A 27,491-nucleotide genomic window follows, 5' to 3' on the forward strand; every position below is an offset into this window, starting at 1 on the left:
GGTGGGATATAAAGCTCAAGCTGTAGCAGATAGTCTGCCCATCAAGGAGCAGAAACCCTGGGTTCAAGTCCACGCTTAGCAGTTTGTGCATCGCTCTTCATTATGATAATTGGATGCAGAAATAAAATAATTGTGGGGCTTGGAGCACAGGACTCATCATTTCCACTGAGCCTTTCAGCCTCTGAACGTCCTTTGAGGTCATGTGTCACCTTTCCAGCTGAGGGAACCTGGACTTGGAGCAAGAGGGTGCTTTAACCCAGATCAACCTATAGATTCCTTTCCAGGCTGGACTTTCAGACATATGACGTGTTTGAGACTTGAATTTTGTCTTCTGGGATGTGTTACAGCTGAGGAAGGGGTTGTACTCAGGTGAGCTGCAGTCAGCAGGTCACAGTAACACAGCTCAAAGCAGTCTTGGGTGGCTCACCTGGGATCACAGCACTTTTCCTGATGAAAAAAATGCATTCCTTGGCACAGGCAAGCCTTTTATGTTGCACTTCATTCTACAAGGGAAAAAAAAAAAAAAAAAAGGATGTGTGAGGTATTTTGATCTGTATATTATATAAAAGTATGAAGGTTTTGTGGGGGTTTTTTCCACTTTTTTTCTTTTTTCCTCTTTTTTTTTTTTTTTTTTAAACTTTAGGATGTCTTATTTAACTATGTGGCACTTGCTGTCTCTTTTGAAAGGGAAGAGTTTCAGAACTCAGCTCTGGAGCTTTGAAGATTTGTCACAAAACCGAAGGTTTGGCTGGAAGCTTGTTTTCAACTGTCCTTCGAAATTTTTGGTGAGGTTCAATTTCATGTATTCATAACAATTTTATTTGTTTCCTCTTGAGTGACAGGCTGGGGATGAAAACATCTTTGAAAAACTGTGATTTTTATTGGATATGAATGTAGGTCATTTTTTTCAACTTGTGTTCCTTAGGTAGAGCCTAAAATTCAGACCATTTTAGGGTAAATTTCTGGTGGTAGCACGATAAATTATCAGAGAACAACTACATAAAGTTGTGAGAGAACAACTATTCTTCAGGTAATTTCTGTTATCAATGACAGAGATTTCTCCAGCAGAAAATGCAGCTCTGTTGTGTGCTGCAATTCTTGTGGCAGCTCTTGCAGCTACACAAGTCCAAGGCACTTGATTTCAGTGCAATGAACATGGATGGTACAGCACTAGACCCTCATTTGGAAAGAAAATTTTTAAAAATAATTTTGTAATGCTGCAAAAAGTGAAAAAAAAAAAAAATGGAAGTAGAGTTACATTTTCTATACTTCATATTGAATCAATCTCTGACCTTGTTGGGGGGGGAGGGGGTAAAAAGCACGTCTTTGATAGGTTGAGTTGCTTCTCCAGGAACACTTCTCTTGGCTTTTTGGACCTGACATGGGATTTTTTTTATGCAATGTGTTGCTTGATTTAATTTCTGGCATGATGATTTCCCTTCCCTTGGTAGGTTTTCAGCTGCTCAAGAAGTATAAAGATTATGGATTTGATCTATGTGAGAAAATCTTCCTCAATGAACCAAACTGGTGATTTAATCTAATTACAGCTAGAATGAATGAACACCACAAAGATAATAACTTTTAAAAAAATTAATGATTCAATGACATTTAAGTCTGGTGTTAATTTTCACTGGGAAATAAAATACTTTACTGAGAAAATATTAACATCACCAGACAGGCTCATGCCCAGACTAGGGAAGGAATACTTAGAAAACTTTCAATTAGGCTGAACTTTTAATGTTATCCCATGGGTATAAAAGTTTTGTAACTGAAGAGATACTTGCTTTGCATCTTTGCTATTGGCCCAGAAGCTCTTTGGATAAATGGATGAGCTAAAAAGTTGCTCAGTTATCTAGTAAAATATTGAATCAAGCTTTGGGCCTACGTGACTGCAGAGGCTGAAATGTTTGTCTCTTTTCCCTGAGGACATTGAAAATTCTGCACAAAATTTACAAGTACTGTAAAACAAGCAGGCAGTTAAATGCTGTGTTTGTTCACTGGGACGTACATTGTAGAACAACAAGTTTTTCTTCTGTGTCCCATTTTTTTTCAGCAGGAAGATTGCTGCAGCTTATTATGCTCGTTATGTATTTAGCAAAATCAGCAAACAAGATCAGCAACTGAATAACTAACAAGGATCACACACGTGTGAAACTGTACAGGAGGAGGCAGAAGTACAGAATTATAAGCTAGAAATCTTTGTAGGGAAAAGTAGCTCTCTAAAGTTTGCCTGTGATCACAGAATCTTATAATGGTTTTGGTTGGAAGGGACCTTAAAGACCATCTCATTCCAACCCTCTGCCATGGTCAGGGACATCTTCCACCAGACCAGGTTGCTCATCCAGTCTGGCCTTCCAGGGATGTGGCATCCTGATCCTTGATCATGCAGACACAGTGACCTTCTGATGAGGGAACTGCTCATCAGGAGGGCAATTGCTGGAGTAGTAATGGCAAGAGTAACCCAGATCTTAAGCATGTCCTGCTGAATAAATGTGCATCTTGCCAGTTGTACCTCTTGTGAGGCTGAGAGGGCTGGGAGAGTGGCACCCACGTAGCCACAGGGCTTCCCTTATGCTTCAGTAAACTTCTTGAAGATGCTAAAAAATCTACTGAAAACAAGGAATGAGTGGATAAGAGAAGGACTTCTAAGAGGAACCATCTCTTCTCCCTTCAGTGGGTATGATCAGAGATCTCTGTGCTGTCCTCCAGCAGCGATTCAAGTGCTGCCCGTCCACACATCTCCTGTGAGTGTCTGTAGGGGGTTTTGTTTTCAGTCAAGCCATCCCTTGTATAAAAAAAATCCCAACTTTTCCCTTTTTCCATTTTCAGGTGTTTCATAGAGAGTTTTACACATTGGTGTTTCGCTCTTTGAAAGACAGTATTTGGACATGTTGTCCTTGCAAAATACTTTCCAGAAAAATACCAACAAGGACAGGAAAGAAATGATAAAGATCAAGAGGTTGCATTTTTCTCCAAATGGATCTTTATGCTGAATGAAACTTTAGCCAAAATCAAATGCCAAATTTGTTTCTTCCTTCCTCAGCTCCATTATCTTTACCACTGAAATATCAGCCTGCAGCTGATGGTTGCAGTGTCTTTTCTAGACTCTTAGGAAATCTTCCAATGTAAGCGTTCAAAATATTCAAATAGCACCAATCTATAAAACGTGATGGAAAATGAAAAGCAGTTTCTACTAAGAAGCCACAATTAATTTGTAGGGAATCTGATAAAATTGATTACTTCATTTCTGCCTGATTATTGCATTGAAAAAGTGCAGCTGTTCCCCTCCAATTTCTATGTAGTAAAGGCTCCTCAAGTTTTCAAAATATCGACAGGAGTTTCCCTTGGAGTGTCTTCATTTTCAGTGTATAGTGATCCTGCAATGTTATGTTGAGTGTGAGGTGGAAGACACTTTTTCTCTTCTCTGCAATAGTTTCTGAGTTCTCTAGGACTGCTGTATCTCATCTTGTATAACACAGCAGATGGGAGAGAGAACAGAGTGGGGCAGAATCCAGTAACATCCTTTGGATGGTTGGACTGGCAGATTGCAGGAAACTGTGTTGATGGTACCTGCCAAGTCACCAATCAGTCTGAATCAATTAATTGTCAAACTGGCACACAACTCCTAGCAGGAAGCTCCGTGTCTCGTTCTGGTTGGTCTTCTTTGTTTTTCTATTTTTATCAATCCAATGTCACATTTATTTTTTTAAAAAATAACTTCATTCTTTGGTATGAAGGTTCATCTTTTTGTTTACTGACATCTTTGAGTATCCATGCTTCTTGTAACTGTGTAGATAATGCATCAAAGTCAGCACAGCCTGGGTTTGCTGGTGTTTAATGTTCTCTGGATAAAAAATTGTTTTCAGGAAGTGAAAATATTATTCAAAGGGAGATTTGTTTAAGATATCAGAAGTTAAAGCACCACTGACAATACTGGAAAAGAAAATATGTTTTATTTCTTCATTAGCAATATCCTCTAGCCACTTAAAAGTCCTGTTTTCTGTTTTTGCATGTCTTTCTTCAGCAGGACTATTGCTGTTGGCTTCACATAAATGACCTTGTTTATGTCTTCATATTTATTCATAGTACCAAGTTATGACATAGTATACAAATTTAATATCCACATTACTAACAGAATTTAAATTAAATATGATCTGTAGCAGAGGCATATCTTTTCTTGGGATAGTGAGGTCCATTCCTACTATCATTATTCCTGCTGGTAAAATATTTCTGTTCCAGAGCAGAGGAAATGCCAGCCCCATGCTGGAATCGCCCCTGCAGCCCTTGTGTGCATCCTCGCCACCTAGGAAGCATTGCAGCTGCTCTTTTTCTATATATTGTTTTTTCTGGATAGATTTTGGGCCAGATCTAGCTCTACCTCACCTACCTGTCTGCCCAAATAAGTGTAAGGATACAACTTTCCAACTCCAGCAGGAGCAATGTTTCACAGCCCAGTGGAAGCATCTCACATCCTCGTACCCATTGGCACAAAATCTGGGGTAACATTGGTTAAAGGTACTGTGGTGTGGGCAGAAACTGCCTACCTGCCTGCCTGCACCAGCAGTCCCAAATCCACCATGTCCCAACTATTTTTGCATAATTTTAGTGCTTTCCATACGTGTGTTGGGAGCTGCAACGTGAGCTCTGTGCAAAGAACTGCTCTTCGATGGACTCGGCAAAAAAAGTCAATTTTTCGTACCAGTAACTTTCTTTAAAGTAGTTTTTGTGGCTGTGTGGAAGACATAGAACACTTGTAGAAGTGGGGGCCTGGCCTGTAGGAAGCAGGTGCTTCCTTCCAGTCCTATCAACAGTCTCAAGATATATCACAGATGTCATTGTGCAGGGAAAGGTAGTCTGAGCGGAGTGAAGACGCAGATGTAACGAGCTAAGATTGTACTGCATGGAAAAGAGTTGCAAATGTTCCAGAAAAGAAATTAATGTTAAATACTGCAGCCTGTGCAGTGCCCAGGAGAATCTCATAACCTGGGAAGGTCCCAAAGGTTTGGCACTGGGTGGGAAGGGACAGATACATCCCTCAAATGGTGAAGGACTCCGAGTCCTGCCAGGCACCAACCAGCACTGTTAATGCCAGATCTTTTCCCCCAAATTGGACATGGCTACTGCAAGTCACCAGGGCACACAGCATGGATTTTGTATCTGTGTCATGATACTGAAGGAAGACAGATACAGAAAGTTTCATCATTTAATGATTGTGATGAGCTCAACATCCTCTCATATAGATTTAACCCATCTAAAAACTACTAAGCAGCTTTGAATCAGGTGCATGGGTTCAGACCAGGCTCAAGCTCTGTAGAATGTGGCCACAGAAGCTCTAACTGGGTAGCAGAAGCCCCACCAGATGATGGGTGAGTGGGAATCTTGGGTAGCCAGTGATCTGCTGTATCCATGGCTCAGCCTTCTCCTAGGCTGCTAACATCCCTCCTGTTCTTGCCCAAATAGAATGCACTGGGGCAATACTCACCCTGGATCTGGCAAGCCCACAAGGGAGATCAAATGTCCAAAACCCAAGAATAAGGGCTGACATGATTTTCAGAACACAGCTCCTCTGAAGACCAAAGCGTAAGGGTATCTCTGTCATGGAGGTGAAACAATTCTCTGCACACCCAACCAGAGAATTTGAGAGCACAACTTTTCCCAGAGCTCAGAAGTCACATGCCCAGATACAGAATTGCACATAAAATCTTAGTAACTTTTTGTGTGTTTTAATCCAGCCCTTAGGGTTTCTTTGGATAGTTGTCACTCTGTTCCCACACCAGTGACTTATTGAATAATAAGTTAAATCTATTAAAAAGTTGCTTTGTGTGGTTGAGTTTGAATTGCTGTACAAAGGATTTTTCCACTGATGAACCTAGAAGATGGTGACTCTCTCCCTACAGTTGTCCAATTAATTTTGTTCCTAAATGTGAAAAAAAAAAAACCCAACATGTATCAGGATAGTTCCTGTTAAACTTCAATGTGATTTTGATTACATTATGTTACAGAAGTAGCACTGGCCTTCCTTCAAGTCTAGGTGAGAAGCTAATTGGTTTCAAACTGTTTTAAATATGCTGAAGTTATAGCTGTCAATTATTTTTCTGGAACAATAATAATTTCTCAGATTGAACTCTGCTTTGTTAAAGGGCTTTAAAGGCTAAAATAATGAAGTGACTGCCATTATTTTTCTTGTTTTTCTCTGCTTTCACATTTAAAATCCCTTGGTTCCTGACCCCCACAACCTTTTTAATTTTGATCAGCTTTCATTCTGAATTGTAATCGTGCTCTGTTCTCCTCTTTTAAATTAGTATTGTGGTAATATGTTTTACATTGCTTAAAAGTTACTTCAGGAGCTGGTGCTGAAGGAGACGAGGCAATATCATTTAATAAGCTCAGTATTCGTGCTTACTTTTAACGTCTTTTTACTGATCTAATCAATAATTTTGAAGCAGCATCGCACCTTCTTTGTGGGCATCTATCGTCGAACCAATTAAAAATTCTTTTAAACAGATATCCAAGGGTAATGTGCCATTATAAAATTTAACTGTGGAAATGCAATAGTGCTGAATACACACAGAATTGCCTCAAAATTTCAGTTGGGGCTTACACAAAATTATTATCTGGTTTCCAAAAGGAGAAAAACATTACCTTAGATGTGTGTTTGTCACAGCACCACATTTAGGACACATGTCTTGTTACTCCCAGCTACAGCAGCCTTTTAGTGCTCTCTGGGTAATATATTGTCACAGAAAACTTATCACTTTAGATACATAATTATCTGTAAAACAGGGATTAGGATTTTGTTGGGTGAAATCAGAACAAGGGTTGTTACCTTTAATGCCTTTTTATTTCTTTGGATGCTGGGACAATTACTGCTTGGAAAAAAGGAGGATCAGGAGAGAGAACAGGCACTCCAAGGTGTTTGAGACATCTGTTTGCCTGGATCAGCATGCAAGAGAAAAAGAAAAAAACCCACAAAATTATCAGGTAATCCTGCTCATAGGCACATAGCAAAACCCATTGCAGAAAACAACTTGCTGGAGAGGGATGGGATGCTGAGGGAGCAGAGTGACTGGATTTCCTGATGGAAGGAAGAGGATTTCCTCAGCTACATATGGCCAGAACCATTTTTCCAGTTTTAGCACTCTGTTTTCAATAATGATTTAAGGTGTAACCAATGGAAATGAACAGATTTCCTACTGAAGTCCAGTAGAGTTGGCTTTATTTTTGAAGGGTTTTTACAAGAGCAGCTGTTGTTCATTTTAGGTATTAGGAATATAAAATTCACCTTGCTGAATCAGATTAATCCAGCCCAGGATCTGTGTGTCAATGGTGGTCAACACTGATGTCTGATACTGTCAAATACTTCTTGGATGTGTCTATAACAGCTGCTCACCCTGACCCTGAGCAGCCAGATAGCTTCTCTCCTGATGTGCGGGGATTTACGACCCTCATATATTTCTATTCTCTCAATGTAACTGCAGATATTTCATTGGGGTATTTTTCTTTTATTTCCAAATGCAATTTCTAATAATCTTTGAACCTCATTGAGCCCCCCTATTACGAGCTGTGAGGCTGAGCTGGTGTCAGTGCAGCTCCACGTGTTTACCCAAAGGGGCACGTCAAGAAAGGCGCTTGCAAAGCCAGACACGCTGCTCCGAAAATCCGGAGCGCAGACATCTGCTCCCGGTCCCGTCGACATCAGGGAGACTTCTGCCGGTGTTGTACGTGGGAAGAGGAGGACATCCTGCCTGCAGGTGTGGGTTTTTACAGCTCTGTGCCGGGTGCAACCAAGTCGTGATCAAAGTCTGAGGTGTGTGTGCGGTGCCTGCGAGCGGGATCTGAGTGTCTGCTGCAGCCTGCCCGAGACACGGAGCTGACGCACGGTGGGCACAGATGAGGAGAGGGTTTGCAGCAGCTCCAAATATCCTCTACAGAACCAGTTGCTTCTCCTACCTGCTTGCGACACGCCCAGGAGAACTGGGGCGCTCTGCTCTGTCCACAGGAGGAAGCCTTCTGAAGCACACGGAGGGAAAAGAGAACTTTGTTTTCTTGTTTTCTGGTGATTTTATCCGTGCCATGCAGCCAGGATAAATGTTATGAAAATGAACTAGGCTATCGCTGGAGGTCCGTTCCAACTGGAAATATTATATTATTTCTCTTCTATTCCATTTCATTCCGTTCCATTCTCCCAACACCCCCAAAAGAGTGATCTGACAGAAGGTATCTGCTAACATATGGTATGCTGCACTTGGGGGCTGGGAGGAAGATTGGCCTGCAACGGCTTTTTTTTCTGTTCAGCTGAAAATGTATTTAGTGCTTTCAGAGATCAGGCTGCCAGACCCAGAAAACAATTCTTTCTGCAGGTTGAGAGTATGAACAGCAGCAGCAGGCTCTGCTTGCTCATTCTGCCAATGTGTCCCCGTCCTGACGAGGACAGGCCACATACTGAGAAGTGCAAGTAATTCGCTTTCCACACCAATTCGTTTTTTGGCTCCTTCACTGAGATTAATTCCCCTCCTTTGTATTTAATGGCATCTCCAACTAGCAAAACAAAGCCAGCTTTATGAATAGCAGCAAACAATCTCCAGCCAGGCTGCCAGGTACTGTGGTGGGTTTGCAGGAGAGACATCTGTCCGATGGCAGCTTGACCAAGACTGACGGCAGAGGAGCAGTCGCAGTCCCACGTGCTGACATCAAGCTGGGAACCTCCACAGACCAAATGAGAAATGTAGAATTTCTCAGCTCTGTTACCACTGCTCTGAATTTTCCTGTCTGTTTCTGAAAAATGCTCTTTATTTTGCACTTGGCATAAGAAATGCCCCAGAATGCAGCACGAGGCTTTAAAAGCAAAATAGCCTGCACTTCTTGCCACAGAGTCTATGCACAGGCTTCTCTCCAAGGCCTCATTCTGGATTTCCAAAAGATAGTGGGACAGATTTCAGCCCTCGTCAAAGTCACAGCCTGAGTAAAATTGAAATTAACATTTATCTGAATAAAATTAAATCCCAGCTAATTATTCCTGAAACTGGAACCCAGGGCTGTAGTGTAAATCCCTCGGATCAGAACACACACCCACCTTCGAGTCCAAATGCACAAGGGGTGTATTCCTCAGTTGCATGTACACAGAGAAAAGCTATTTTTGTGGGACTTTGGCTTTTGGTGGCAGGATCTCAGATCTAATCTCTGCAATTTGAGGCTGAGCAGCTATGGAGCATATGTTGTGAAATGCAGAACGGAGTTTCTGACCCTCCACTCCAGCACTTCCCAGCCTCCTGTTCCCCGGCATCCTTTTCTGAGCCCTCAGGTCCCAATTTGTGCACAAAGAGCCAGCTTTTCCCTCCTTTCCATGCCAGCCCCAATCTCATCTCTGTTCTAAATATGGGTTTGGCAATGGTCTAAGCATTTGGTTGAAGCCTGTGTGTGTTTTAACCAGAATGCTGCTTTTCCGCGATTCCTTTACAGGAACACGCCAGACTTATTTGAGTGTCTGATACAGGGATGGCTTATTTGCCTTTTCAAACAGGAGCTGTGCTCTTGAAAAGCACATTTACACTGTAATAACCGGATCTGTGCCAATACAGGCAAAGTGGTGCAACCTCCTGGCTCTCACAGTGCTTTTCTCCACTTTGCAGCATCGCCCTTTTCCATGACAGCTCAACCTCTGCTTTCATCATCTCTAGCATCTCCCATCTCCACTCCAGGGTGGACAGAGCCCATCAGTCCTCTGTTATAATCCCTCTAAGTTTTTTTTGAAAGAAATTAAATCCCTAGTCCAACCTTGAACCCTGAAGCTGGCTGAGCATCTTGTTCCATCCTCAGTTTCTAATATGCCTGTGTTTGTCCTTGTTGTACAAGTTGTTCTTGGCTAGACACGACTGTCGACTTTGCTGGAGACGCAGTGTAAATATTTTGCACTTATACAGCAGTGCACTCACTAGAGGAAATGGTGCTGCACACCAGCCTGTGCCGGGTTAACAGAAAAAGCAAGTTTTCTCATCTCTTTGGAGCAGCAATCTGTGGTGTGGTGCATGATTTAGCAGCATTTGTGATGTTTCCCTGATTAATTCTTAAACAGGTTTCCTAGCAACAGACGAAGGGAGACCAAAAGTACTCTGCCATAGGAGAAACTTCTTTGTATTTTCGTGTGGTGTCAAGTATTAGGATTTTTACTTTCCCATTTATAAATGTGCACAGAGGTCCCTGGCATACAGTCACTTCTCTGCATGTACATTCCTGAGATAAATAGCTGGGCTAGGGAAGCTTCTGTGGGCATGATAGAAAATAAGGGAAGTAGGTAATTTCTTAAAATTCTAGCAACTGGATTTGAATTTCACAGTAATTACTTGGTTAAAATGTTTCTTGAAGGATGAAAGGTTGAATTTAGTGATTTTTTAGGAGATGTTCTATAATCCTCTAGGAAAATCCGGGGAAAAGAGCGAGAAAAGTAAGACAAGACCTTTTTTAAATATTTCTGCATGCAGAACAGTTGTCTTTACAATTACTTTCCACTGTTACAGAAACTACATGTAAATATATTTTTGAGCTCCTGTATGATATGACTAGAAAATTTGACATCAATGTGGTCCTTATACATTTTTTATATGTGAAACTGAAATAAGATGAAATTGAATAAATGCACCATTTCCATAATTTCTTCCTACCTTCCAGCTCGTAAAAGCCTATTCCTTTAAAGATTAGGCACAGTGCCTACAAAAAAAAAAAAAAAAAAAATGTCATTAGCAAAAAAAGCTGTGTGTTTCAACTGAAACACAAAGTATCAGTAGAACTCATCTGTGATTGGAATTAAAATCATACCAGAGGACTGCAGGACTTGTGCATCCTTCTGGAAAAATAAAGGTGGAGCCTCCATATCAGGTTTGTCTTTGCACTCAAGAAAACTTCCTAGTGGGAGTGCTGGGAGGGAAAAGCTGGTATTTTCCTGAGGGTAGTAAAATAGCTAGTTAACCCAGGGAAAATACAGCTGGATAATTATAAACTCTTAAATCCCTAACTAAAGGACAGTACAAAGGTATCTCAGCAGACACACATGCAAGGTATTTGTCCTCTCCTCAGTTTTAATAAAACTGGTGTTTAAATGGATTTATTAATTGACTTCAGGATTAGATGCTTTCCTTAGACGTGTCTTCATGATCTGGGAGTAAAATTAACACAGCAGCAAGAATGTGGACTCCAAAGTGAAAACAAGGAGTTGAACACTAAAGAACTGAGAAACAAGGAAAACTACTTAGTCCTGTTTAGGAATTGACATCTAACAAAAAAGAGGTTTGTTTTCCTATGAATTATAACTGGGGAAGGAGGACTTTATGTGAAATTAATCCCAATTTTAGAGTGAATATTCTGCTTGTGTGGATTATCCCTGGGGTAAAGATTTGCAAGGCTGAGCTCTCAGCACACATTGCCAGGTCATTACCTTGTAACCAAGTCCTGAAAGTTAAGTATTGAGCTGCTGTCATTTCTGAAGACCCCAAGGTAAGTATTTGCACAAGTCAGAGGGAAAGATGGGCAGATGGGATGAGTCGCAGGTTTGGGTTCCCCTGAGCTGGGGAGAGGGCAGGAGATAGTGAGAGCTGTGATTCCTGCTGCTCCATCCTGCACCCAGAGCTCAGCAAGACATCCAGCTCAGCTCATCCTCCTCATTTCTGCCTCCCAGGGCAGGCGCCCTCCTAAGTACGAACCCCCAGCTCCCCTATTTCCACTTCTGAGCTCTCCACTCCTGGCGCTGCAAGCAGGCAGCTCTCTGTGCTGAGGAACAGCTTGACAATTTAAGGGAGTGCATGAGACTATCCATCATTAATATGAACACTTGAAAGTATGTTTAATTTTGCTGTCTTCGGGAAACCAGCTGAGTAAGATTCCAGCTGCTCCAAATGTGTCAGCGGTGGCTGCAACTGCGGGGCTCTGAGAGTAAATGGTGGGAGCCACGTTGATTTATACATCTGCTGCTTCTGCAGGGCTCAGTTTGGTCTTCTCCATCCTTTATCTTGGGTTCAGTACTGGAGCATCCCACCATACTTGCTTGATTTTTTTTGTTCTCCAACTTGCGTAGTTCCAAAACGCAGCCCACCTTGCTGCAGTAACACCCCCCCCTTCTCTCACAGAAAGGTATTTCAGAAGATAAAGGCTAGCGTGGTTTCCATGTCTTTTCTCCAGATGGCATCAATTAATCCGTCTTCTAAATCAAAATGTTAATATTTCATAAGACTGAGAAAACATTCACGTATTTTATTCCCCTTCCCACAAGCATACACTTTAAAAAATGTTTTCTAACTTATCTTAATTCATATCTCTCATTTCACAATTACCATTTTGCTATACTTTCTGCCCCTGTCATAGCTTATTTGTGGGATTTTTTTTTTTTCAAATTTAATCAAATAATAATTAAATTCTGAGGTAACACCTCTGGTTATCTCTTCTTAATTAAACTTTACTTTTTCTTGAGAAATATTTAAAAGGAAGAAACAATTGCTTGTAAGAATGCATGTATATCATTTTTGTGCCAGTTTGATGACTGAAGTGACTTTGACAGGGAATTCAGAGGAAATACAACTTATGTATTCAGACACTTGAATTTTGTAATTTTTCTTTTTTTCATTGGAATTGGTTAACTATTTTCAAGAAGTCCCAAATACAAGCTAAACAAAATCCAAGAGATTTGTAAGCCTTCTGTCTTAAACATTGTTTTTGCTGAGCAATGTAGGTGTTGCAAATTGTTCTGTCTTTACCTTCCCTCACAGGCAGACTCATTTCTTTCCAAGATGTGTTCAAGGAGGATCTATCAGTATTTGCATAATGGGTGGCTGGTTTTTCCCTGAAATCCTAGGAAAAAATCCAAATCTTACTTTGCTGAAGAGGAGTGAGATGGAGTCAAAACGCCATTAATACAGTGAGAGCCATGCCCAAGCTACCATTCTGCTCAGACAACAATTTTTCTTCGCTCCAGTCCAGGGTTACTTGGCATCCGAGATTTATACAGGAAAAAAAATAACCCCACACCATAACCCTTTCAATATTTCAGAGTTTACATTGACAAAATTGCTCTTAATATTTTATTGAGCTATCTCCTCTCTAGGCAGCTTGTGGATGTTTTCCTCAAAATAAATAATGGTCAAGAAGATTTAAAATAATGGCTTTCTGTTCTGCAGTTATTTACAGTCCCATGATTAAGTCATGAAACTGCAGACTACGCAAAGAGGTGATTATAACATTGTCAGTGTCCAGCAAAGTGTCTGACAGGACTTAGCTGGGCAAGTACATCCCCAGCTGTGACAGATGTGCCAGCGAGCAGGAAGAACATAGTTTGAGTCTATCAGCAATGGAAAACAAGATTTTAAATGTGCTGTCAGAGATGAAAAGGGAAAATTATTACAGTGATGGAGAACGTGATGAAAGTTTCCCTAAAGCTGAACTTAGAGCACGGCAGAGAGAGGGAACAGTAAATAGTAATCAGTGCATATGTTACAGGCAGGATGATGTGTTTGTTCTTGTCTACATGGAGTAATTCTGCAGGTAAAATGTGCTGTTAAGTATCTCACATCAATGTTTCTTACCTTATTAGATTACAAGGTTTTACAGCACTCTCTCAGAACCTGATAACAGCTCCGACTCCCTCTCCTTACACAAACCTTGACAACTATACAACATTTTACATTTAATTACTTGAGCTGAAATGTTCCTTGTACAAAGGTTGTTTTCAAATTAATTAATCTGCTTCCTCCATATGTCACAATTCTCTTTTGTATCCTTCGTGATCTTTCAGACATGAACAAAACTCATCCAAGATCCATATGTCTCTATATTTGCTGCTGTTCTACACTTGTACCTGTTTGGTTTTTGGTTTGTTTTGTTGTTGTTTTTTTTTTAATTTAAACTTCCATTGAAAAGCCACTTTTAAAACTAACAAAAAGCTTTTCAGAATGTCACCTCATAATAATATACTTGGGGTTTTTTGTTATGTGAGAACTGTTATCACCAATATGAGCACTAATCTCATTCATATAACAACTACCTAAGGAAGCTACTGGGCATTTGGACTTTTAATGCAATCCAAGGGCTGGAATAATTTAAGACCATAGATAACCAGCAGGAACTCTGCAGATCACTGTCTAATTGTCCACAACAGCAATATTCTAGAGAAGTTAGCACCTAATCTAATTAGTTTCCTTGGGGAAAAAAAAAAATATAAAAAGGGAGAGCACTATATCTCTGGGTTTATAATGTCTAGTTTTTAATCCTGTAATTACCATTGCAGTGGCTTATCCTGGTAGCATGAGATAGTCAAAGTTATCAGCTTTGCTTCCCAAATTAGAACTCTTAGTCTCTCCTGATTCAAACTATCTCAAAATAATTATAATAATTTCTTTGTTTTTTAGGAAAGACAGGAATCTCGTAGCTGTCTTATGTCTTCCTGCAGAGAGTTTGCTGATAAAAATGAGCACCTTGTTATTTCCAGTGGTTCTCAGAGCATGGGCTGGCAGAGGAAAATCACGTGGCATCCCCACATTTCTCTTTACAAAATCACAGGAAAGGTGTTCTGGGTCTTGGAAACCTCTGGGCCTCTTGGTCAAGGGAGGGTTGCTGTGACCCAGGAAAAGAAGAGTCCTTAAATAACCGCTGCTCCCACCTGCAATAGCCTGAGCCATTCCCATTATAGGAAGGTTTGGAGGTCACTGAACCATCCAAATCTTCACTAATGCAGTCACAAACATGAGAAAACTGGTTCTCCATGGTTCTATGTGATCGTGGGGTTTGTTATCAGAAAGGTGAAAGAAACTGGATTATTTTTCCCTGCCTAAATTTTGTTTCTCCTTAGGATAAAAGGAAAAGAAAAGCATCTGTTGCCTAAATAATGCCCTCTGAACTGGAGTCTTATGGAAGTTTTTCATAGTTTGAACTTTGAAGAAGGAAAGAAATAGGCTGGTAACATCCAAATTTGACTGTGGCAAGAATCATCATTGGTCTGCCACAGGGAAGTCAAGAAATCTGAAACATTCTGTTGATCTTGTGCCTTCTGTGCCATCATTTTCCTTTATTTTCAGTTCTACTGCTTTTTAGTGCAAAGCTGCACTTTGTTTCACCTAGATTTGTTAATATAATGATGAAAGCCTGGGAGTCAGCTGAAGTTTGAAAGACTCTTGTCTCTAAAAGACATTGGCAAGGCAGGCAGAAGGGAGCTCTAGTTATGACAACATTTTCTGGGATCAGTGCATGAGGTTTGAATTTTTCTGGATCCTGCTTCATATTTTTCAGATCTTGTCAGAACAGAGGAGCTCCATCTTCAGGGGATGCAGTAGAGCATGGGAGGAGCAGAGTATATTTAGCAGTAACATAACAGCTCTTAATTCAATTACAGTTTTAGGATTCCACTGAAAAATATATTAGTTGGGCAGATCACAAAATAGTAAGTGCTATATAAAAAGATAAAAAAAATATAGCAAACTTCAACTCCAAGGTGGGAGTTTTTCCTTTTTTTTAATTCATATTAAGAAAAGAAAATGAAAAGTTCATGGTTTTCACTTCAGATTTTACCATGTAATTCCAAGTGCACCTTAAACCATAAAAGATGAGGCATGGAATACCAAGAATTCTCCATGCTGCAGTAAAAAGGAGTCAGTGCCAGCATAGTTTTGCTCACAGCTCTTCTTCGCAAACAACAGCAAACACAGAGGAAGATGGAGAAATGAGAGGACAGTGGTTTATTTCTGGCAAGAGCTCCAAATCTTGGGAGCCTGACACATGACTCAGAATATGACAATTTAAATATATGAAATTTCGGAGGATTAGGAACATTATTCTGAATGTCTTATTGAAACACACTACACAATCATCTGCCACAAAAGTGGAGTGATTTAATTTTAAGGCAATTTAAAAATCAAAGTGAGGACATCTCTCATTCCAAGTGAGTGAGACTTGGCAGGTCCTTTACAGACGAGATGAGTTAAGCCCTGCTGCTGACTGTAAAGTTCTTGTTCATAGAGACAGGAGCTACAGAAGGGGGAAAAAAAATCCTTAACAACTTCTATATAACTGAGGGGAGAAGTGTGCCCCAAAAAAAAACAGAAGAGAAATCAGGAGAGCAATTGGTGTGGGAGTTTTTGTCTCCAGATCAAAAGGTTCAGAGCAATACAGGGTGTTTAAGTAAGAAAAAATATTTGGAGCAGGGAGCAGAAACAAAGATAACAAACACATGGGATTATTTGCTCTAAGAAGTCAATGAAAAATAGGTATTCATTGCTAAGGAAGAAACATGAACTCAGTTCAGCAAACAGCCAGTGAGCAACAGAGGAAAACAGAAAGCACAACAAAATTTGAGGGTGATCCCAAGATAGGAGTCTGATAATCTTAAGCTCAGGTATGATTGCATGGGTTTGTAACTCAGTTTGGAGCATTAATGGGTTTGAGACAAATTATTTGATACACAGAAAAACGACAAAACCAGTCTGAATTCTGCAAAAGGACCTGGTGATCAAATCCATGAATTAAATCTAGGAATTTATTCAAGTGACTAAGCATGTACAAAAGGATCAAAGTGGATTTCTAAAAGCACGCAGGTATTTCCACATATCCTTGCCCCAACACAAATTTTTTAAATTACCTAGGGTCAGATTTGTAAAGTTATTCAACAGTCTAAAATATATACATAATTACTAATGGGACCTACATAATTCCTAACTAATTCAGTTACTTGACCTCTGTTAAAATTTTCAATTAATATTTTCTGCTGGGCTTTGAAAAGCAATTGTAAATGTAGACAATTTATTCATAAAGAGCTCATCTTCATAATCTGGTGTGTAAGAAAAACAATGTTTAATGGCATCATATGCATCTGTTGATCACCTAAATCCAAGCAGTCTGAAGTTATTCTTTGTACTCTAAACTATTCATTATTACTTAATCAAACAGGCCAAGGCAATTTGACTATTATTTCTCCTAGCATAAGATTTGGGTTTTATCTTTAGATGTATCAATATGATTTGGGCTCCGTCTGCACTTGCCAAGAAAAATTAATTGGAATCACAATCAAACTAAAATTAAATGAGATTGTTAAACTGGAAGCACTCTTTTTTTCTGGTTTAGGTAGGGTTAAAACAGAGACTTTTCCTGTTCTTTCCAGGCTGTAATATTTTTTTCTATCCTAAACTCCTAAACCCAAAGAAATAGAAGGAATTCAGCATAATACTGTGCTTTTTCTTTTCTTTATTACCCTTTAAAAATGCTATCAGTGCAGTCCTTTTCACTTTAAAACCCCAATAGGAAAATTATAGACTTTTCTATTTTTTAAAAAGGGTACCATTTTGCAAATACACAGGGAAAATTATTAATATAAAAATGGAGCACTGGCACTGATTGAACATTAGTGTATATGCTCAAACAGTAAGCCAGTCTGTGTGAGATGTGCTTTATACTCAGAGCATTGTGTGCATTCAGAATGAGATAATCAGTTTAAAACTATCCAAGAACTTTTGAACTGCAGATTACATTCCATCATCCTCTACAGAAGGGTAGAGCAATTGCCATCCACTTGCTGCCAATACAATACAGGAAAGAAATTATTTGCCCTTTCTTCTTTATATACAGAGAAGTGGCATTGAAAAGCAAATTGTTTCCTGTTGAAGAACCTGAGACCGTATTCATCAAATCATAGAACAGTTTGGGTTGGAAGGGAACATAAAAATTGTCTTGATCCAACCCCCTGCCATGGGCAGGGACACCTTCCACTATCCCAGGTTGCTCCAAACCCCAACCAACAAAGTCTAGAATGCTTCTAGGGATGGGGCAGCCACAGCTTCTCTGGGCAACCTTTGCCAGGGCCTCCCCACCCCCACAGCCAAGAATTTCTTGAAAATCCCTAAACTAACCCTGCTCTCTTTCAGTTTGAAGCCATTCTCCCTTGTCCTATCACTCCAGGCCCTTGTCCAAAGTTCCTCTACAGCTCTCTTGGAGTCCCTGGAAGGTCTCTTAGGTCTCCCAAGAGCCTTTTCCAGGCTCAACAGTCCCAGCTCTCTCAGACTGTCTCCATAGCAGAGGTGCTCCAGCAGCTTTGTGGCCTTCTCAGGACTCACTCTAGCAGGTCCATGTCCTTCTGTCCAGAGTCCACAGAACACAGTTATCCTGTGTTACCTGTAACTGTTTATTTTGTGCCCACTGAAAAGACAGGAAGAGGAATACAAATTAAGAAAATCTTAAAATTATGTCTGCATTTAATCTGCACATCATTTCTGGCTGGAGTGCTGTTACCTAACCCCTGGTATCCTATACTAAATTACACTTCTGCTATTTCTCTCTAACCTTGAGTTAAAAGTCCATCTCCCCCACTTCCTTCTTCCAAGTAAATTATTCAGGCTGAACTCTAAAGACAGAAGATAACAGTATTGTTTTTCACTTTGATTTTCAGAAGGCATTCAATTTCTGAAATACTTTCAATTAGTAGAACACGGCAAAGGGTGTCTAAGGCATCTTTCATTTCTGAGAAGAACACAAGCTTTCATCACTAACTTGTCAAAGCAATTAGCCATACTCTTGATCTGATGCATTTCTCCAAAGCACTACCTTTCTGTTTGTTGTCAGGGACCACATATCTATGACAAACATTTCAAAATGAGTGATAAGGTTAAAATCATCTCCTCTGAGTTTATATACAAACATTCTGCACGTTCTCAAGCCTCCCCCTTCCCCAGCTGACTGTATGAAGTCATGATTTTCATTCTCACACAGGTGCTGGGGTTTCTGTGCTGTTAGACATTGAGATGCCATGAGAAACCCCTAAATCACAAGGTATCGTGAGTGCTGACTTGGTAGCTAACAGAACTACAGCTTTACTGCACCACACAAAAGATCCATGTTTGCTCACATGTAACAAACTGCTGAAAGACCTGTAATTTCAGATAGCAGGAACTGAGAAGTTCTGTGCTCTAAGTAAGGGAAGAGATAAAGGGCTACAAGCCAGAGGAAGGGAAATGATAAAGAGCATCGCTGCAAGACCCATTTCTGATACCATCAATCCCTTTTAGCCATCTGCTTTTAGCTAAAAGGTTTGTTTACACTGTCCTAGGTTTTTATTCCAGATGTCAGAGGGACAGGAATGATAGGAAAAACACAGATTAGAAGGCAATTGCTCAAGTGCAATGCCCTCTGAGGCGGAGAGGAGAGATTCTTTATGAAACCTTGGACAGAGGAACAGGGTAGTCCTTTCATTTTCCAAACCGGAATCCAGCTGACTACAACAGCACTGCTAAAATACAAGATTTCTCTACCCTGCTTGTGCTAATCAGCAATTGCTGCCTGTACTACTCCAGCTCTGCCAGTTCCTGGAGTTCTCTCGATGGAGGAAAAGGAAAATTGCTTCTGCCTGTCTTGGCAGACCACACCAAGGAGAGACCCTTGACCTTCAGGTCGATGGATGTGGGTAACCTCACTCCCACAGTGTGCAGACCTGTTGCTCCTCAGAGCCAACTGGCAGGGTCTGAATCCAGTGTTAAACAGGATCTCATATATGGGATCATTATTTGTGTAAAGAAATGGGTGCTTGGCTCTTGAGCTGCAAAATTTTACGCTACTTTGGAATGGAAAAAAAAAAAGAAAAAACAAACAAACAAAAAACACACACACAAAAAAAAACCTTCTACAAATTGGTGGGACTTTTTTGAGAAATCATTAAAAATGGTGCTTCGCATAGTTATATGACATATTTTAAATGTGTATAAAACCACCAACCAGTTTTTTACTGTCTCAGAACTAGATTTTGCAGCAAACCTCTCAGCTCACTTGGTAACACCAAACAACATTGATTTCTTCCCTTTTAGAGGTGGTGCTTGCCAAATTTTTTACAAATAGCTTTCACTGAGCTTTAAAAGGAAGTAATGTCATGTGTTACGGGAGGACTCAGCATCTTTGGTCCTTGTTCACTGCAGGGAATGATTAAAATAACCAAAAAGGGTGCATTCAGATGGCAGATTTAGCCAAGGTGTGTCAATACAAATGTTGCTACCAGGCTTTATGATGTTCTCGTCACACCTGAGCTCACTGTGTGCATGTCCACACATTTCAAGAAATATCTTAAGCTCCAGAAGAGATCCTGGGAGCGGAGAAGCATATGTGCAGCATGGGCAATCAAGGGAATTCCAGGGCTTTGCAGTGGGTTAGAATCACAGAACCATTACAGTTGAAAAACACCTCTAGATCATCGTCACCAAGCATCAACCTAGAGCAAACTGTTTCTGAGCTGTAACTTGGGTGAAAATGGGGACTTTGGGCTGGATTATCAGGAGGTGGGAAATGCCGCTGCACTGAATGTTCTCCCAGAGAGACACTAAAGGCAGCTCTGAGAGTTGTCTCAGATTGGGCTGTGCCCTGAACCCCTGACACTGCTGGCTGCAATGCAATGATTGACCGTGCAAGTGGTATGAGTCCAGCTCAGTGCAAAGGTGAGCAGAGCAGTTTAAACCACTCTTCCGCAGTCATTTAAACCAAACTGGAGTGAGTTAGGTCATACCAGTTTACAGTCGTACCAGCTACAGATGAGGAAAGCTTTAAAAAGCTGCCCTTGACACCTCTTACCTTTTATTTATTCTTATCTCCTTGTTTCTTTATGACTCTGTCATTCAATCCACCATCCAAGCTGCATCTTGCTCAGGAACAGCTCAGGCTGATTCCCTTGGTTTTTTTCAAGGGAAAAATATGATGCCTAAAGAACAGAGAATGTCAGAGGGTAGGACCAGGAGACTTGGCAGCAAGGGAGGGGCAGAACCTTGAAAGAGTGGTAGTACAGGTGGATGTAAATGCAGCTGCTCCTCTTCCTCCTGTTCCTCCACACGGGCAGGTGAGGTCTGAGCCTGGCAGGGTTGAAAAGTGCCATCTGTTCGGTCAAAGGCAGACAGAGGAGCTCCTGGAGAGGGACAGCAGCTGTGAATAGTCTGGTGTTATGGTGAAAATTACTAACGGCTCTTGGTAATGATTATGAGAATTAGATTGACATTTGTCCTTCTAGCTTTTGGCTGTGCACTCATTTTTATAAGAATAAAACATCACGCAATCATCTTTAAGAAAAAACTACAACATCGTGGGTCTATCTGAAATAGAATTAATAATATTTTGCATATATTCTGCCCCAAATTTAAACTAGTACTTTTAGATTTGGAGTGTCCTCCTGTCTGTGGGTCAGGCTGGTGCTCACTGTTGTGCTTGTCACACCCCATACCTGTATACACTTCAGCACCTCTGTGACCTATCCATTAACTCTGAAACAATAACACATAAAATTAAAAAAAAAAAAATACACCAAAAAAACAAACAACAAACAAACAAACAAAAACAAAAAAAAAAACACACCAAAACCAAAAACAAAACAAAAAAATAAACAAAAAAAAACCAAAACAAAACAAAAAAACATAACACGCAAAAAAACCTAAAAACTCCCCATAATTTTATCCTCAAACAATATAATTAATAAATCAAGTTTGATCTGGTCTTCTCTTGGGCTGTCTTGGGTCAAAGAGGGCATGTTTGGCACAGGTATAGCAGGGAAGAAGGACTGGTGTGGTTCCCATTGTCCTGCTGTTCTTGCTTAAACAACAGCACAGCTCAAATTAGAGCAAGACTTGATGCTCCCTCACACTGAAATGTTCAAGAAACCAGAGTGGATCAGTGAAGGCAGCACTCAAATATCCTTTTTAGTTAGGTGTTTCTCTCTAGCTTTCAAATCCTGAATGGGGGAATATGCAGAAGCAGTAGAAGAGACACAACCCAGTGTGGAGATATAATTAAAAAAAGAAGCAGCATAATTAAAATGATAACAGAGGCAGAAAGGTAACCACTCTTCAAAGATGATTTGAGAAAGCAAAAAGCGAAATGAGATTTTTGCCATTAACTTAACTGAAGCTGGGACTTCCCTACTAGTCTAACACCTTCTTAGGTGTCCTAGTTTTTGGTTTTCTTAGGAGTTCTACAGGTAAAAATTAAGTAGATCATTGTCATTGTGTGATACTTTCAAAAACCAATTAAGTTGTCTGCTAGAAAAATAACATTTCCATTTTAGAGCATAATATTTATTTGATAGCTCAGCCCGGTATTTCAGCCTTTCCTTTTACGTGAAATAAAATGTATGCAGAGAGGTGATATAGAACAGCGTGACAAAAAATATTTCCCAAAGTTCAATTGCACATAATGGCTTACATTGCCTATGCACATGTGCGTGCACAAGGTAAGCCTTATTTCAGGAGGAAAAAAAAAAAAAAAAAAAAGGAAAAAAGAAAAAAGAAGTGGAAATTTGCAGTATTTGTTACACTTATCAGACTTGAACACCTTTAAATGGTTTCTGTTGAAAGATGTTTCTATGTGGCCAAAAGCTGTTAGTAGTGGCTTCTTGCTGAAGACCTCCAGCTATCTTCCTATAAAAGACTGAAACTGTAAAGTCCTTATATCTGGTTCTGTTATAGACCATGAAAATGCAGTAGCAGGGCTGCAGAAGGAGGAGTTGTACTCGTAGTTTCGCTCAGAAGGGCTTTGCTATGCATCTTGTCTGTCTGTGTTTTCACAACAATCCACTATTGCTTAATAACAATCCATAATGTTCTAAAAATAATAAGCCTAGGTGGCCTGGAAAGCTAGAAAATAGAAATGCTGTCACATTTTCTCCGGAGGGAATTGATACATTTTGTTCTGCTCCATTCCCCAAAGGGTACAGCAGATGTACAGGTGCTGGGCTAGAAATTGTTATAATTACAAAACCTGTATTCAGTTCCTCAGAGAGCTTTGAAATTTCAACATACAGTAGAAACCTGAGCTTTGAAGAGGAACAAAAAATCCATATGCCCAAAAGAACAATACAGTACAGGATGATTTCCTGAATTATTTACTGCAGCAAGTCGATCATTAAGAAATACAACACAACAAACAAAACTCACAAGAAGCACTGTAAATCTAAACTACATCAAACCCAGAATTTCTGGCCCACAAAGGGTTTTTAATACATATATACAACTTCTGTTTTACACTTTCTGCACAGAGTGGTTATATAGGAATCTATACAGGCCAACATCACTCTTCTCCTCACCCTATCTCTGTTGCCTGTGAATTGCAGCTATTTGTTTTCTGTGAGGGGGAAAGCCTTTATTACCACTAACATAGGAAAATGAAGTGAATTCTTTATGTTCCTATGAAGCTGCAAAAGAGAAAAAGAAAAAGATGTTTATTCTATTTTTGGAAGCAGTCAATCATTGGTGATGGCAGTAGAGGAGAAAAGGTTTTCAAGTCCTTGCTCAGAGTTCATTGAATCATCAAATTACAGAATGGTTTGGGTTGGAAGGGAACATAAAAATTTTGATCCAACCCCCTGCCATGGGCAGGGACACCTTCCACTATCCCAGGTTGCTCCAAACCCTGCCCAGCCTGTCCTTAAACACTTCCAGGGATGGGGCAGCCACAGCTTCTGTGGGCAACCTGTGCCAGGGCCTCACCAGCCTCACTGCCAAGAATTCCTTCTCAATATCCTATCTAACTCTGCCCTCCACCAGTGTAAAGCCATTCCCCCTTTTCCTGTCCCTCCAAGCCCTTGTCCAAATTCCTTCTCCAGCTCTCTTGGAGCCCTGTTACAAGACCCCACAACTGGATTGCTCTGTTTGGTACCCTGCCATTCTCTTAAGTCCACGAAGCCATGGGTAAATCCTCTGGTTTCATGGGCACCTCCAAATTTTACTGACATCATTGTGAGTCTCAGAGCCTTTCATCAGCACTGCTGGGACGCACATGTTGCTTCTAAATCAAGATATATAATTTGTGGATATCTTCTGGAGACGAGAACATTTTATGTAGATCTGTCCCAATTATTTGACAATCTGCATTGTTCTAATTTCATCCCTTCCTCATATAATTTGAAATTCATGTGAAAATTGAAATGCACTGCTAGATGGTTTCAAATTTCTCCTGGGAGCTTGGCAAAAACAGAGTTTCCTTGTGCTTAGCATTTTAACCCCCTGTTGTATTTACCTGAGCCCGATTTGCTGCAGGGGAGTGCAGCAGCCATTTCACTGGCAAACAGGGAGAAGCTCACCGTGTCTGGTGCATGGAGCATTTGGTGACTGGCACTGCACCAAATTATTAATACTGTGATAACAGCTTTAAGTCAGGTCCTGTGATGTACATCCTTTTCCTTCTAATCACTGACTGTTCTCTGCGAGGCGCTGTCACAGCTCTTATTTACATTTAGGAGGTTGTGATTAAGTAGGAAGAGTGAGGCAGGGGAAAGAAGGAGACAGCAATGTTGAGGGAGGAGGATGAAGGCAGAAGGCTCAAGGCAACTGGTCAGAATGATTTCCAAAACCAGGCAGTCATCGTGCTGCCCTGTGAGACAACACAAACTCATACCCTGGTACCTCCAAATAGCATGAAACAGGAACTGTGATTTCCCATTTTCCATTCAGATTTCTAGTCGGTTTTCAGATCACTCTTTACTTAGCATGGTTTACAAATAAGAGCCTAATCCAAATAATTGCTAAAATTATTTGATAAATCTGTTATACCATCAAAGCTTCAGTGTCATTGAAAACATGAAAGTTATTATACAATGGATTTTTGACAGGCTCACTGGAGCCCACTCGGATAAATCTATAGGGAAATAACTCTCTGCATTGCTGTTCACATTATGAAGCTTTTTGGACAATAATTGCACAATTATTAGACAGAAAAGCTTTATTTCTTGTCCTCTGGACAAGAGCAGTTCTGTTCTTTGCTGGTTTTCACATAAACTAAACCCAACAAATAAGGAATTATCATTTAGCTATTGCTGTCACCTCTGAGGGACCTTACAGAAGAGGAACTTTCCATTCAGTCTCTGCAGCTGAGAAGGAAATAGTGTTTGCTCTTCCATTTACCCTGAAGACAACAACATGTTCAAATGGACTTTGCAAGCTTAGCTCCATGAGCAGACACAGAAGGGATGCAGTGTCACTGTTATTTTTTTATGGTTTTTGAGCTGATATAGCTATTTCTGCTATGGAAATGTACCTTTCAAGTCTCCAAGATTTGTATTCTCTGATAAAAAATAGCCTGAATTTAATAGCATCATCTGCTTTCTGAGACATCTCGACTTGAGGAACAAAGCAGGAACCTGCCTTTTAGAATTTTACGTACAAAACATATGAAATGGGAAACTAAAAATCTCTGCAAGTAGCATCATTCTGTGAGCTTTATAGCATTCTTAAGTATACAACAAACTGTGTCAGTATGGCTCTTAAAGGGAAGCATTTAAAAGAAGACAATTTCAGGGTTTAAAAAAAAAAACCACTCAAACAACTGAAAAATAACCTGCAGAGAATATCCTGGCACTTACATTGCTTACAATTGAGCTCCAAGAAAGGGGTTTTTCTCTACTTTCAAGGAAACTTCTGTAACAACCTTTCAAAATTTTGCAGGAACAGGAAAGGATGTACTAGAATTGCAGCGCACTGTGTTTCATCTGGCACAGCTCTTCAATCTCTTCAATAATTTCTGGTGCCACAAAATGTCTTCATGTAACATAGCAACAGTTTCAGCAACTGTGCAGATTTAGAATCATCAAAAGCATTGTAGTTTGGTGTAAGCTGCATGGATCCCTTCCCTGTTCTATACATTGCGTAATGTGTGGGTATGGCTTTTGCTAATAGCTGTCTGTACTCCCACAGCAAAAAAAAAGAGAATAATAATAAAACAGTGTGAATGGATTCTCCTTGAAATCCCCACAAAACAACTGAGATGCCTTGGAAAGGAGAAAAATCCTGACAATAAGGGCAAGATACCCTGTTTTTTTCCCGAATACTCAATAGTAGCATGTTCATGGTCAAAATAACCAGACAGCAACAACTAGAGTGGAAATGATAAAATGAAGAAAGATCTATTGCCTTGGGAATGTGTGATTTCTTGTGCAATGAACTGAGCTTCAAAAAAAGCTTTCAAATATATACTTAACGTACAAACTTGTGTTACCAACAGGGTGTGGACACTCTGATTGAGTTCAGGGGATGCTGTGAGAAGTGCCAGAGCTTGGGATGTGATGGTTCATGTGCAGGAGCTTATATACAAAGAACAATTTCATCACATCTAATAAGCACTATAACAGGATTTTAAGTATACTTGTATGGTTATATACCTAAATACGTACAGGTGTAGGTTTAACTTGCTAAGGGTTTGGTGTTTTCTCAGTCCCTACAGTTTGGTAAAGGATGCTGTAATGCTCTGTCTTTAATTTGTGGAGCAGTGTACGGTTGCTCAGTGTTAGGTGATGGTCAGTGCCAAGAGCTGTAGCTACACATAAGTGTATATAAACACTTATCTCTGTATGTGTATAAAACCTATGTGGGTGAATATAGCTTGAATATGGAAACTCTGCTCTGAAAGGAAACTTCTTTCTCACCACCTCTCCCCATAATGTGCAAGCAGGCTCCAAAATTACGACTGCAGGGAGTTTTTCTTCCTAGCAGAAACTCACAGTCAGAGCAGGGGAAAGGAGCAGCTACACAGTAGAATAGGCCCCTCAGCGGGATGATGCATTAAATGTCTCTTGATCACACTGAGATAAAATCAAGGCTTCCAGAACATGAAATGAAGACCATGCTGGTCTGAAAACACTGAAGAATGCTATTAAAAAACAAAAATCCCTCCTGCAGTTCACTTGACTGACCTGAAATTTAGAATGAGCATCCTTGCATTCGGGTGCATTCAATACTCAGATGGCCAAGCATGTCTAAGTGGGTCACAGCTCCAAGATGCCACCACGCTCTGCTCCCACCCCAGAGAGATGGGCACTTGTGTCCTTGCCTAGGTGCTGAGCTGAGATGCACTTCATAACCCTGCACTTTGATTTGAGCTGATGTAGCCTTTCCAACGGGGTGCAAAAGCAGAGGGAGCTGGTGCGTGGCACAAACCAACCTCTGACAATGACCATGGAGCACTGTGGTGGTGTTTTCACAGAGCTTCTCTCTCTTTCTCTGCACATTCAAGGTGCAGGTTTCACACTTCAGCCGCCATTGAGACATCCAGAACATGAGCTGCTGGTAACCAGCTGAGCAATTGGCTCATTCTGAACATGCAGTTTCTGGAAAGATCTCATTTTCCCTCTCGGATAGTGCATCTTAACAGATGATGGTGAACTGGAACATGGATGTGAACATTACAAGAATTACATCCTAAAAATTCACTGCTGATGCCTGACTTCATTGTTAGCAAACAGCACATTGTAAGAGTAGAAGAAAGTGTAATCTAAATAATCTCATTTAAAAACAAATATATATTATTTTCCTTAATTAAGTCCATTAGTTGTTGCAATTAATCTCATTTTAACTGGGATTTCATGCAAATAGTTGCTGGCAATATTACGTTACAGTAACACCACAGTTGGAGGTCATGGGAACTTAAGGGCATTTTCCAGACTCTTCCCAGAGCACCACTTTGGCAAGGAATAATTATGCAGAGTGAAAGCTGATGGATTGTTCTGATATCAGTGAATC

This window comes from Empidonax traillii, unplaced genomic scaffold (assembly GCF_003031625.1).
Source record: "Empidonax traillii isolate 1590-97213 ecotype Southwest subspecies unplaced genomic scaffold, ASM303162v1 scaffold702:size1046427, whole genome shotgun sequence".
Classification (NCBI taxonomy): domain Eukaryota; kingdom Metazoa; phylum Chordata; class Aves; order Passeriformes; family Tyrannidae; genus Empidonax; species Empidonax traillii.